We start from the raw sequence: 12,696 nt of genomic DNA, 5'->3' as shown, positions 1-12,696 counted from the left end.
AGGATGAGGCAGAGCTGGGGATGATTGCAAATTTTCTAGTGCAGGAGTCAAAACATTTGGAGAAGTGCTTCCACTAACTGGGGAAGTCAGAAAGAGAGCAGATTTGGCAGACCGATGTTGCATTCAGGCTGAAATGTACTGCAGTTCAGAGCCTGAGGGAACTGCAGGTAGAGGCAGGCTGCTGGGATTTCCCTGGGGCTCTTCAGAGGTAAGTCCTTAATGAATCTCCTTAGTTACAACTCAGGTCTCCTGACTCCATCCTTCAACCCCAAACAGGATCATATTTCTGGGCTGTCTGCACCCATAGCTGAGAAACCACTCTGATTCAGAGTATACCCTTAGTGTTTACAAGGGCCCCAACATATGAGGCTAAGAGGTAATCTTACAGATATTTAACTCACATGGCATAGGAAATGAATAACCAGGACTCTAGGCTTCTTGGCTTGAGGAAAGCCGGAGGCCCTGTGCTGTGCTAGGTGTGGCTAGGGAGGCTGGAGGGAACTGGGGGAGGGGCTTTTATAGAAATGTTTCAATATTTTAAAAAATCAGGATAAATATTCTGTTTTGTACCACTGAATTTCAGCTCTGAACATCTGATTTAAGCAGGGCCTGTTGATACATTCACCCATTCTCAACTCTGAATCGTTAGAAATCTGTCTTCCTTAAAAGGGACTAAAAAATACCATTCAAGGAAGCAATATCCTTGAGGAACAAAGAAAGTAAAATGAGCATTAGGAATAGGTCCATGGACAGCTTTAACTGTATTTGCAGTGTTTTGTTTCTTAAATTAGATAATACGTAATTGGCTATTCATTTATTATTCTGTCTGTCCTGTATTGTTATTATTGTTTTTAAATTTCTGGTCCTTAGGAGCACAAAATTGGATTTTTTTCATAATCATGGTTCACGAAAAACTATACCTGGCTCTTTGCTTATGTCTTTTTTTTTTCTTTTTTTGGGTTTTTTTTTGGCACTGGGAATCGAACTCGTGACCTTGCACTTGCCAGGCAGGCGCTGTGCCACTGAGCTAAATCCCCAGGCCCTTTTTTTCTTTTTAAAATAACATAATGAACCCCTAGTGAACTCATCATCCAGTCCAAGAACTAGAAAAATTAGCAATAATTTACATCTGCCTATGGGTTCCTCCCATGTCCTGTCCCCTACCCCTCTCCACTCCTGGAAGGACAGCCTGTCCTGAATTTAGTGAATATTATTATGATTTCTTAAACTGATATTATCAAGTGTGTATGCAAGCCTAGAAAATATCTTGTGGTGGCCTTGTGTTTGGGGACTTTATGAAAAGCACGTCCTGCTGCAAGCAGTTCCCCATAAATCGACCTCTCTTCCACCCATGGTTTTCCCAGAAGCCTCTATTTCCAGCCACCTTTCCCTCCTCCTAGCCTCTGTCCTTGCTGGGCTTCTCCTGACCTGGTGCAGGCCCCTGTGTGCTATCTCCGGACTGCACAGTGACTGAAAGAAAGCAGCACTGCTCTCAAGCCTGAGCTCCCTGGTCTCTGCCAGAGAAATGGTGACAGCATTTTCAAGATTAAAGGACACAGCGTATGCAGCGTAGTTGACACGGTGCCAAGTCCACTGAGAGTGCTCAATACATTGTTAGCTCTTAATATTATAATCACTGTTACCGCTATTCACTGCACGGTGCTGCCCTGAATCCTACTTAAAAAGCTACTTAATAGGCTACTGCATAAGGTTAACACTTAATAACATCAATGTTTAATAAGCTATGTAATAAGCTTACACCTAATAAGTTAGTGAGCAGTTCTTTCCAGTTCCTATGTATCTTGAGGAGGACTCACTGGCTCAAAGGATTATAATTGCTTATAACAGTGGAATCTACAACAGCTGGCATTTGTCACCACCCTTTGGGAATATGACCTTGAAACAGAGGTCTTTCTCTTCTCTCTCTCTTTTCACCAAGACCACATAGGTCACACAAAAGGAAATGAAGATGGAGACTGTAGTGACAACCTGGGATGAACACCTGAGTCACCAGGAGGGGTGAGAGGAGTCTGGAAGCGCCCATCAAGCAGGGCCAACTGCCCTACCTGGGCCCAACCTGCTCCTGCAGCCTAGAGAGTCTTCCATGGCCTCCCATGCATGCTTGTGGGGCTCCTGCAGTAGGGCCTGCTCCTGCTGCCAGGGTCCTGGACCCCTGTTCCAGCACCTCTGTCTTCCCTCCCCACCCCTCTGTCAGGGCACACCCACTGGCCCACGCCCTCCGTCCTGAGGAGCTGAGGTAGCTGCTCTCTCCTAAGAGTAAGCTGCTCCCTTCTTTCCGCTCCCAAGCTGCTTCACAAGAACCTTGTTACTGTATTTATTGCACTTTACTATCATTGTGTGTTGAAATTATTTGCCTCCTGACTGGATAATGCACATCTTCAGCCACTACAGTTTTACTCATTTTATTGATCTCAGTTGGAGGGGAAAGTGTATCAGTTTAGTTAGTTCCTACTGTTGAGAATCAGGCTGAGTTATCATTGCTTTAGTCCATTTTGTGCTGCTGCAGTAGGGTACCTGAGACTGGGAAATTTATAATGAACAAGAATTTATTGGCTCGTGGTTGGAGAGGCTGGTGAGCTCCAGATGGAGGGGCAAGGACTTGCTGCATTAGACATGGCACAAGGGCGAGGAGAGTGAGAGAGAAAGGATTAAACTGAACCTAAGCCCTTTTTAATCAGCATCAATCCATTCATAAAGGTGGAGCCCCATGACCTGAACACTTCTCGGTATACCCCACCTCCCTCCCAGTTGCACTGGGGATTAAATTTCTAATGCAGGTTTTTTGGAGCACATATCTATTATTTAATCTCTTTTAATGAAAATGCCTTCCCATGTGAAACCAGTCCTAACAATGAATAATACTTCACCATGTGGTTATGGGGATAAAATAAAATGTGTTTGGTCAACGACCTATTATATTTTTGTATATCTATAGTAAGTTTTCAATAAATTCATTTCCTCCTCAAATGAATGAATTCTGCCAGTACACGAGAGAAAGGAAGTTTGGAGTAAAAAATTTAGAAAGGAACTTGTGCTCAGGAAGTTTATAAACTGAAAAGGAGACAGAGAAAGAGGATCAGTCTGAGTCCAGTGTCCAGTTGTCCAGGAGTAATATTCCCCACCAATGCCATCACTACTACGTGTATGTCACTGCTGGGACCTGAATCTCTCCTCCATACAGCTCTCCTGCGCAGAAAGACGGCTTCTTTCCCAGGTGTAACAGGTGCAGATCTAACCTAGAAACCCACCATTTCCGGGAGAAAAGCTCATAGTACAGGAGGCCATGATGCACTTGTGTGTGTGTGTGTGTGTGTGTATGTGTAGTTTTATTAAATGCCTCCTCAGAAATGTGAGGATTTATTTTCTCCTATTTTTTTTGTAATTTTCTTGTGATTTTAAATTTTACATGTGACATTTAAATTCATCTTTTAAAAATAAATTAGGGGGGCGGTAATCTAATTGAAACTATTTCCGGATTCTTTACTAATTCTTTCTTGATGAATTCAGTTTTCTCTCCAAGAACCTGCCATTCCCAAAGGTAGGATACTGGTAGCCTGCAAGACACATGAGCTCTACTTAGAAAACCTCCTCCTCCTCTCCCTTCCTTTCCCTCTCATCTTCCTCCTCACCTTCATCTTCCTCTTTGCTTTTGAGGCACACACTGTCTTCAGAGGGTGGCGTTGTCCTGGTGGCCTTGAGACACAGCAATCCAGGAAGGGAAGGTTTGCCAGAGAGGCACCCGGGCCCCAGGAGTCGAAAACTATGTCTACACTGACATCCTTTCTGACCAGTGTCACCAGTCGACTTTCCTCCTCAACCCACAGAAGGCATGAGGCAGTTGTCCAAAAAACCCTGGAACTCCCAAAGTTAACATAAGCCTCGATGCAGCAGCTATGAGGAGGGCAGGAAAGGGGTGCAGCATTTCAGGGGAGATGGAGCTCGTGAGTCGTCCTTAGTGGGGAGCAGCAAGTTTGGCTGGGAGCAGAATTCTTCTTGATCAAAGCCAAAAGAGAAACAAGTGTTTGGTTCCAAAGTCCAGGTATATCAAGCTGTCCCCACAAGCAGCACCTTGATCGTAGAAGTAACAACAAGATGACAACATCAGGAGCACCGGTTTCTAAGCGTGGTAAATGTCGTTTCCGTGTCCCTCTGACCGCTAGGAGGCGCTAGTCCAGGCTCCCACAGGAGGACAGCTATATTGTGAAGCCCGGTGCCTGAGTCACTGCTGGCCAGGCTTTTGTTAAGCAAACAGGAAGACTGGTTATGTGAATGGTTGATGGTTATAAAACAATAAGGTATGACCATCATAAAAATGGCTGTGAGCACAGAGAACCTAGCCGGGCGTGGCGGCGCATGCCTGTAATCCCAGCACTAGGGAGGCTGAGGCAGGAGGATCTCTGCGAGTTCCAGACCAGCCTGGGCTACAAAGTGAGCTCAAGGCCAGCCTGAACTGCATAGGGAGACCCTGTCTCAAAAAGACAAAAAACAAAACAAAACAAAGCACAGAGAACCTGATGAAGACAGTTATAGAAGTTTCAAATTGTTCTAAAGCAAAAACTGTTGATTTTACCTTTTACAATTTGTATCATTACATGTTTGTAATGTATCATTACATTAAACAGTTTCCCTGCTCAAAAACGATAATTTGTCTTCTGCTAGGAAATGGGAGAAGAGAGAGGTGAGACAGAGTCGCTATGTAGTTAAGGCTGGTCTTGAACTCTCAACAATCCTTCTGCCTCAGCTTCCTGAGTGTTGGGATATGACTTTTAGTCCAACTTTCTTCTTTTCACTTCTTTCTTTCTTTCTTTCTTTCTTTCTTTCTTTCTTTCTTTCTTTCTTTCTTTCTTTTTTTTCTTTCTTTCTATCTTTCTTTTTCTTTCTTCTTTTTTCTTTCTTTCTTTTTTGTGAAGGTGGTGGTAGTGCTGCTGGGGATTGAACCCAGCAAGTTTACATTGAGCTACAACTCTGGCCCTTTCTATTTTTTAATTTTGAGATAGGGTCTTGCTAAATCATTAAATTGCCCAGACTGGGCTTGAACTTGCAATCTTCCTGCCTCAGCCTCCCAGGGTGTTAGGATTAAATGCATGCACTACCACCACACTTGACTCTCATCCCCTCCTCCTCTTCTTCCTCCTCTTCTTCTACCTCCTTCATTTTTTGGTACAAATTTGTGGGGTGATAATCGATTTGAAATTATTTCCAGATTCCCTGTTAGTTCTTTCAGTTGAATAATCTTCCATTTTCTTCTGTCAAGTCTTCTGCAAGATAAATTATCATAAATTATTGGGTGATATAAGCCATACTTTAGAGTTGTCTGTTTTGTTTCAGTGACCTATTTGTCTGCTTTTAGTAACATGCCAGTTAAGTTACTGTAACTTCATAACAACTGTCATCCTCTTTTCACGATATGTTCTAAAATTTTCTTAGACATTCTCACTTTCTTCTTGTCATTGTTTTCTACCTTTTCCTCCTCCTTCTATCTTTTATTTCTCCTCATTGAATTATAAAAATTGGGGGATAATTTTGCTTCTTTTCTTTTCTATGCGTATATATTTACTTCCTATCTGTTCTTTTCTGCAAGCCAACATCACATCATGGATATTTCCACATATTCTGAAAAAATATTTGAATAATTAATTGAAATTAATGCTAATATTCAACTGTATGAAAATTACTTAACTTAATCACACACGGTGATAGACATATAAATCATTTTCAGTGATAGACCATAGTCATTTCAACAAGTTTAGTAAAGGCTCTATTCATTTAGTTTTCCATGACACTGAAACATGAACATTTTTGTTCATAAATCTTCATCCAAGGTTTTACTTATTACACATTTTGTAAATGGAATTGCTGGGAACATTATTAATGCTTTTGATACTTATCACGAAATTGCTTTCTAAAGATAGTACACCAATTTATATCTTTACCACGATAATATCTGTTCCTAGGTTTTTTCCTTCCAGCATTGTATATTGTTAGTTAAAAATTATTTTTATTGTCTTGTACTCTGAGTAACTGCTTTAGAGATAGTGATACATAGTGTACTATTGTTATTTTCATATTATTTTGTTATAAAATTTTTATTTTTCCATACAATATAACTTTACCTTTAAATATTTTTATTTTATTTCCTTATTTGGGAAATAAGAAACAATAGATCATTTTAAATACATTTCATTAAAAAAGTTTATAATTGTTTTTTTTTTTGTTTTGTTTTGTTTTTTTTTTTGTTTTTTCTCCGGTACCAGGAACCGAACTCACGACCTTGCGCTTGCTAGGCAGGCGCTTTTGCCCCTGAGCTAAATCCCCAGCCCCTATAATTGTTTATTAATCATTTATATTTCTTTTGATGGCATATTTTTACTTCATTTTCCTAAAATGTTTAGTGTTTTCTCTTACTATTTTGAAAGAACTACTTATTTTTACAGTAAGGATATTAATATTTTGTCTGTGTTTAATCTAGTTTAATTTAAAGTTTTCCCAACTACCACCTCCTATGTCTTCTCCCCAACAAAGCAAATTCTTTAGAATTTTATCAGAAGCTCATTGAAATTATAAATTTGGTTTTTTTTTTTGTACTGGGAATTGAACTCAGGACTTTGTGCTGGCCAAGCAGGCCCTTTGCCAGTGAACTATATCCCAGCCCCTATAAATTACTTTTAAGAGAAGTAATCTTAATCCTTTTAATCTTCCCAACCAGGAATACAGCATGACTTTTTAAAAGTATCTTTTAAATCTCTATCAACTTTTTGTAATTCCCCTTGAACACAGCAAAAGTAGTTTTCTTTAAGATTATGTCCAGTTATTTTGTATTCTCTTATTGTTATAAATGAGATATTTCTATTATGGTAGCTTCTATTTATTATTGTTTATAGGCATGCTATTAATTTAAAAATAGCTTGTGTATAGTTATTTTACTTGTTATTTCTCACTATTAATTTTTTAGTTCCTTCTTAAGTTTTCTACTTATATGAGGATCATCAACTAATGTCATTATCTCTTTATTGTTAGTATTTTGGTTTATAATTTATATTTCATATTTGGGCAGAATCTTCAGAATAATGCTGAGAATAAAAAGGAAGTGAGCATTCTTGTTTTCCTGATTTCAATGATATTCTGATACCTACCTGGATTCTTTCTTCTTTCTTCCTACCTCAGCTTATGAGTTGAGATCTCTTTCAATACTCATTTTCTTTTCCTTTTGGCTGGCTTAAAAAAAAATTCTACTAAAAAATAGCATCTGGTATGTAGCATCTTCCCACACTTAGCAGACATACAATCCTACATACCTAAGTGCCCATGTACGTAGTGTACTCTGAGCTCTTTCTTGGAAGCCTGGATAGATGGCAATGCTGCTCCTAGACTTGAGACCACAGTAGGGCAGGAGGCTGGAGGAATTTTTTGCTGGGAACTTTACACAACAGAAGCACTGTCCTAGCATCTCCTTAAAGGAGTTTTTCTTAGTAGGATGGGACAGAATTCCCATGTTAAAGAGACATGAACCTTAATTAACAGCACATTCAGTATGCCTCAGTGCTGAGATGTAGTTGCCAAAACGACCATTAAGGGTCTAGTTGCGAGAACGAAAGCCTAGGAGATAACCAATACAAATGTTGACAGAAAGGCCACTCCATGTTAGGCACTGAGCAAGGAACTGCCACAGAGAATACTTCACGTTGCATTCCCCACAGCTACAAGGTCTTTATTATCCCAGATAAACAGAAACACAGGGCACAGTGTGAGGGCTATCAGGACAGTGCCAGTTATCCTGGTGCAAGTGGTCCTGAATGATGAGCTGCTCTAGATATGGTCTCTGGTGGCATGTTTGACAGTATGGACAGAAATCACTCTATTGTATTGTGAATCATTTAAGGAGCTAAAATTTACTTCAAGGGTTGTCACACAGGGGAACAAAAAACAGAAAAGAGGTGAGCCCAAACCGTTCCTCTCCTCCTGTGGTACCACCCACTTGCCAGATTCCAGTGGCTGGCAGAGTGGTGATAAATCTTGAACATTTTTATCTCCAGCCCCTGTCTCCCCTCTGTCTTCATCAGTCTGGTTTGCAGTAACCAAGTACCATAGACTGGGTGGTCTATAAGCAGACATTTATTTCCCTCTGGTCTGGAGGTTGCAAATCTGAGAGCAAGGTGCCAGCACAGCTGGGTTCTGGGAAAGACCCTCTTTCCGGTTGCAGGTTATGGACTTCTTGCATCTTCGTGGAGCAGAACGGATCTCTAAGATTCCTTTTGTAAGGGCACTGATCTCATTCATATGGGCTCCACCTTTCTGACCTCATCACCTCCCAAGGGTCCCACCCCCTGGTACCAACATACTGGGGGTTAGGGTTTCCATGTGTAAGTGTGGGGGACCCAAATATTCAGTCCATTGCAACTTTGACCTCTGCATCTGTTTCTGATACCTTCACCTGGACGTCCTTTTGGGAAATCACACTCAGTCCAGGGCCTAAGCGTTCTCGAAACCTCTAGGTAAGCACCAAATCCAGTCATTAAGGAATAATCATCATTATTCTTTTTGACAAAATTTATTGAATACTTATTATGTACCAACTCTTGGGCAAAGGTTTCACCTGATCTTAGCCAAAAGGCTGAGAAGCAATGGGCAAAGGTTTAACATTTGTTACAAAATGAATAATTGGGTTTTCCCACTTACCATACAAAGTATCTGTTTTACTCATTTTGTAGATGATGACTCTGGGGCCCTGAGAGATGAGTTAGTGGTCTGAGGTTATCTAACTAGGTGGAAATAGTGCAAGCAGGGTTATATCCCAATTTTATCTGGCTCCAACTTTTGGATCTTGGTAAGGTGCAAACCTCACAGTTCCAGAAAGGACAGATCAAGGTACAGAATAATGCATCTGGGGAAGCTGCTATCTGAGGCCACCGGGATGACTAATGTGTGTGGAGATGCTTCCTCGTTCCTGAAAGCCCAGCCTCAAGGGTTTATCAGAGATTATGTTTTTCAGTAAAAGGGATGTTTGGAAAGAAATGAATGTTTCCATGGGATTTAAGAAGAAAATATATTTCAACATAAGTCCATACATGTTCCTCGTGAAAATTTTAGCCCACACAATTCCATAAAAGCATAATTTCCTGGATATAGAGAAACACTCTATTCAACTGCAAGCTTTAGGATGGCTAGTTGACAGAGTTAAGGTGCAGAATTACTTTGCCTGGAGACCTAGAGCCTCCCATGCTAGGAACTTCCCTTCTGGTGCTTATACACAACACTCAGAATCTGGCTGCTGCACTGGCATCTCTGCTGGACCGTCACTCTGTCTGGGGTATGAGGGGCCTCAGGACTCTTTGTTCCTCCTTTCTTATATTGTCTAGGCATCAGGCACAATGCACCCTTCACTATTAAGATTAGTCATAGTGTATTTCCCAGTGGGGCCTCTCTTCTAACTGTACCTTCAGCAAAATGAAACAGAAATCTGCTAGCACCTCACAAAAGGAAATGCAGAAACTATACTATTCTTCCTGGCAATGAGTTTTCCTGGTTGTGAGAACATCATGACAAATACCTTTTCTATCAATAAAGATAGGTCAGGTCACAAGTCAAAAGGAAAACAAAACAAAACACTAAGCAATTAAATAAGGCAGGTAAACAGAGGCAAAACTATAAAACACTCAGGAGAACATGACTTTGGGAACAGGGAGAAAAATCGTTAGAAATGTATTCTTTAGTAGTGCATTGATTTGAATATATTTGACAATGCCAAGTTTATAATTAAGAATGAGGCAGAAAATCAGAGATGAGTCTTTGAAAAAAAAAAGTCAAGATAACACTTATCTATCAGGTAACCAGGCTAGGAGCTAAAAAGAAAAAGAAAAACAAAAAGGTGATCACACTGCAGAGCATTTCTGTTTTCTCTCTTTGGACAGCCTTTGTTTGGAGGCAATCACCTCATTATTGTGGGGATTTCTGGACTTAGCCAGGAAGGCCCATCTTTCCAAAAGATTCTCCCCCATTGCCTTGTTAATGCATAAACTTCTGTGCTTCCAGGACTATGTTTTTATTTTTTTTATTTTTTTTTTATTTTTTTATTTTTTGGTTTTTCTCCGGTACCGGGAACCGAACTCATGACCTTGCGCTTGCCAGGTAGGCGCTTTGCCGCTGAGCTAAATCCCTAGCCCCACAGGACTATGTTTTTAAAATTGAATCATTGGCCCTTGATAAACTATTATCAGTTTATGAGTATCTTTTCATGAATTAGGTTATCAAAGTTTTCCAATGGTCATGGGAGAAAATATGTTTATTTTTAAAAAAGGCTAGAGTGCTAGACAAAGGCACATGTCGTGAGTTTGCCAGAGAAGTGCCCACATGCACTGTGAATCTAGCCGGAATGTTATGTGCCTGTCATGTAGAGCTGTGTGCCAGGTATTGTCTTAGTGTGACCCCAAGGACTCCACAAGCCTGCTCTGTAGACCTGTGTAACATCAGAGAAGGTAGCCAAAGAAACAATAACCAAAACAGAGATGGATAAGTGCTTTCATTTAACCTCTATCCACCCAATATTTAGTGGCCAGTTTTGGCCCAAACATGAGCAGATATATGTGGCCCAACTTAAATATTTTGTGGGTCCTTCAGGTCTTGCTTCAGTAACTTTGCTCTTTGTTTGACTTCTTGTGGTCAAGCAATTGTCTTGCGCGCCAGTACCACTCAGGTCTCTCTGCCTAGACCACTTCTTCCTATAAGACCATGGTCTTATCTTTTCTATGAATCCAGCCATGCTCTGTGGTCAGGTTATCACAGTTGATTTGTACCCTATGCAATGCTGCCCGGCTGCCTGCCCACTTGGGGCTTGATTTTAGTGCATCTCTACATGTGCTCGCTCCCACCCACCTCAGGCTCCTGTGACCCTCGCCTGCTACTAGGATCATGTCATCTGCCCGCCTTGCCTCCCTGCTTCTGGGTGTGGCTCACAATACTGTCCCCACACTCTTCCCTTAGAGAGCATACTTGCTTGCTTTGAGTCCACTCCAACTGTAGATTATAAATCAATGTCTTCAAAATTCTAATAAGCTCTCTGATAATTTAGGACAACACTCCTCGGTTGTGAAAGCAGCTCATCTGCGTTTATTTCCTAACTTCACAATGAATTTCTTAAAGAATATTTTTCCTATGGCCTTCTGAACATATTGTGAGTGTAGAAGAATTAGTAACTTAGGTCTTGGAATTTACCTTGGAACTTTGGAGGTGACTTTTAATTTATGAACTAGTTCGCAAAGTCTCTTTTTATTATCTTGGTTTTGGGATAAATGTCTAATACTTGAAAGGTATATATGAAACCATCCTTTTTTTCTTTTATTCTTCTGAACTTAATATTGACCTTCACCCATTCATAAATCAATGGATCCTGGTTTTGGAAACACATGACCAAAGAACACAATCAAGTGGGGGGAAGACATCAAGGAATAGAAAAACCTATCAGTTGATTTTATGAATTTTAGATGCTTCAGAATTCACTGGAGCCTTAAGTTCTATCTTTAACACTACTGAAAATATACCTTTGCAGCACAACTATATCCCACAAATTTATTTATTTTTTCTTCAATTTTAATTTTTTGTTAGTATGTATTTGCAGACCTAAGGGTTACATTCCTTTCATGGAGTTGGTGTATGTACATAACACATCTTAATTTGCTTTTTCATCTCTTTTTCCTACCTGCTCTTTCCCTTCCATCTCTTGATCCCCTTCCCATTTGTGAAAGCTCTACCTCCTTATATCATATTACCTATCTTTTATTTTTCTCTTTATCTAGATTTTGGGTTTCTCGTATTAGTGAGCTCATGTGATGAGTTTTAAAAAATTTGTATATCTGATTTATTTCACTTAACATTATGGTCTCAAGATGTACCCATTTTCTTACAAATGACTCAGATTTAGTCTTCTTTGTAGCAGATGAGTATTCCATTCTCTATAAATATCACATTTTCTTTATCCATTCATCTGTTGATGGACATATAAACTACTTCCAAGAGTTAGCTATTATGAATTGTGTTGCTGTAAACACAGGTATGCATGTAGCGCTGTAATATGATGTTTTTAGCTTTTGGGGGAAGATACCTAGAAGAGGAACAGCTGGGTCAAATGGAATTTCTAGTTTTAGTTTTTGAGGAATCTCCATATTGATTACCAGAGTGGTTGCACATCAACAATGTAAAGGGATTCTTTTTACCTGCAGCCTCACCAGCATTTGCTGTTATTTGATTTCTTAATAAATATTCTTGCTGAAGTAAGATGGAATTTAAATGTTGCTTTAATTTGCATTTCTTTAGTGGGCAGCAATGTTGAACATTTTTTCATGTATTTATTGGCCATTTGTACTTCTTCTGACAAGTGTCTATTCATTTTAGTTGTCCATATTTTGATTGGGTCTTTTATTTGGGGGAGGACTGATTTTTTGAATTCTTCATATATTCTAGATATTAATCTTCTGTCTGTGGAATAACTGTAATTTTTTTCCCGTTCTATAGGTTGTCTTTCACTGTTGGTTGTTTCCTTTGATGTGCAAAAGATCTTAAATTTGATGCAATCTGTTGATTCTTGATGCTACTTCTTGCGCAGTTGGGGTACTGTTCAAAAGACTATGCCCATGCCTGTCTTCAACAGTTTTACTTATTTTATCTTCCAGCAGATTGTTTCTG

The sequence above is a fragment of the Chinchilla lanigera genome, unplaced genomic scaffold, assembly GCF_000276665.1.
Source record: "Chinchilla lanigera isolate Chin_1 unplaced genomic scaffold, ChiLan1.0 scaffold00068, whole genome shotgun sequence".
NCBI lineage: Eukaryota > Metazoa > Chordata > Mammalia > Rodentia > Chinchillidae > Chinchilla > Chinchilla lanigera.
Note: the sequence above shows the minus strand (reverse complement) of the source record.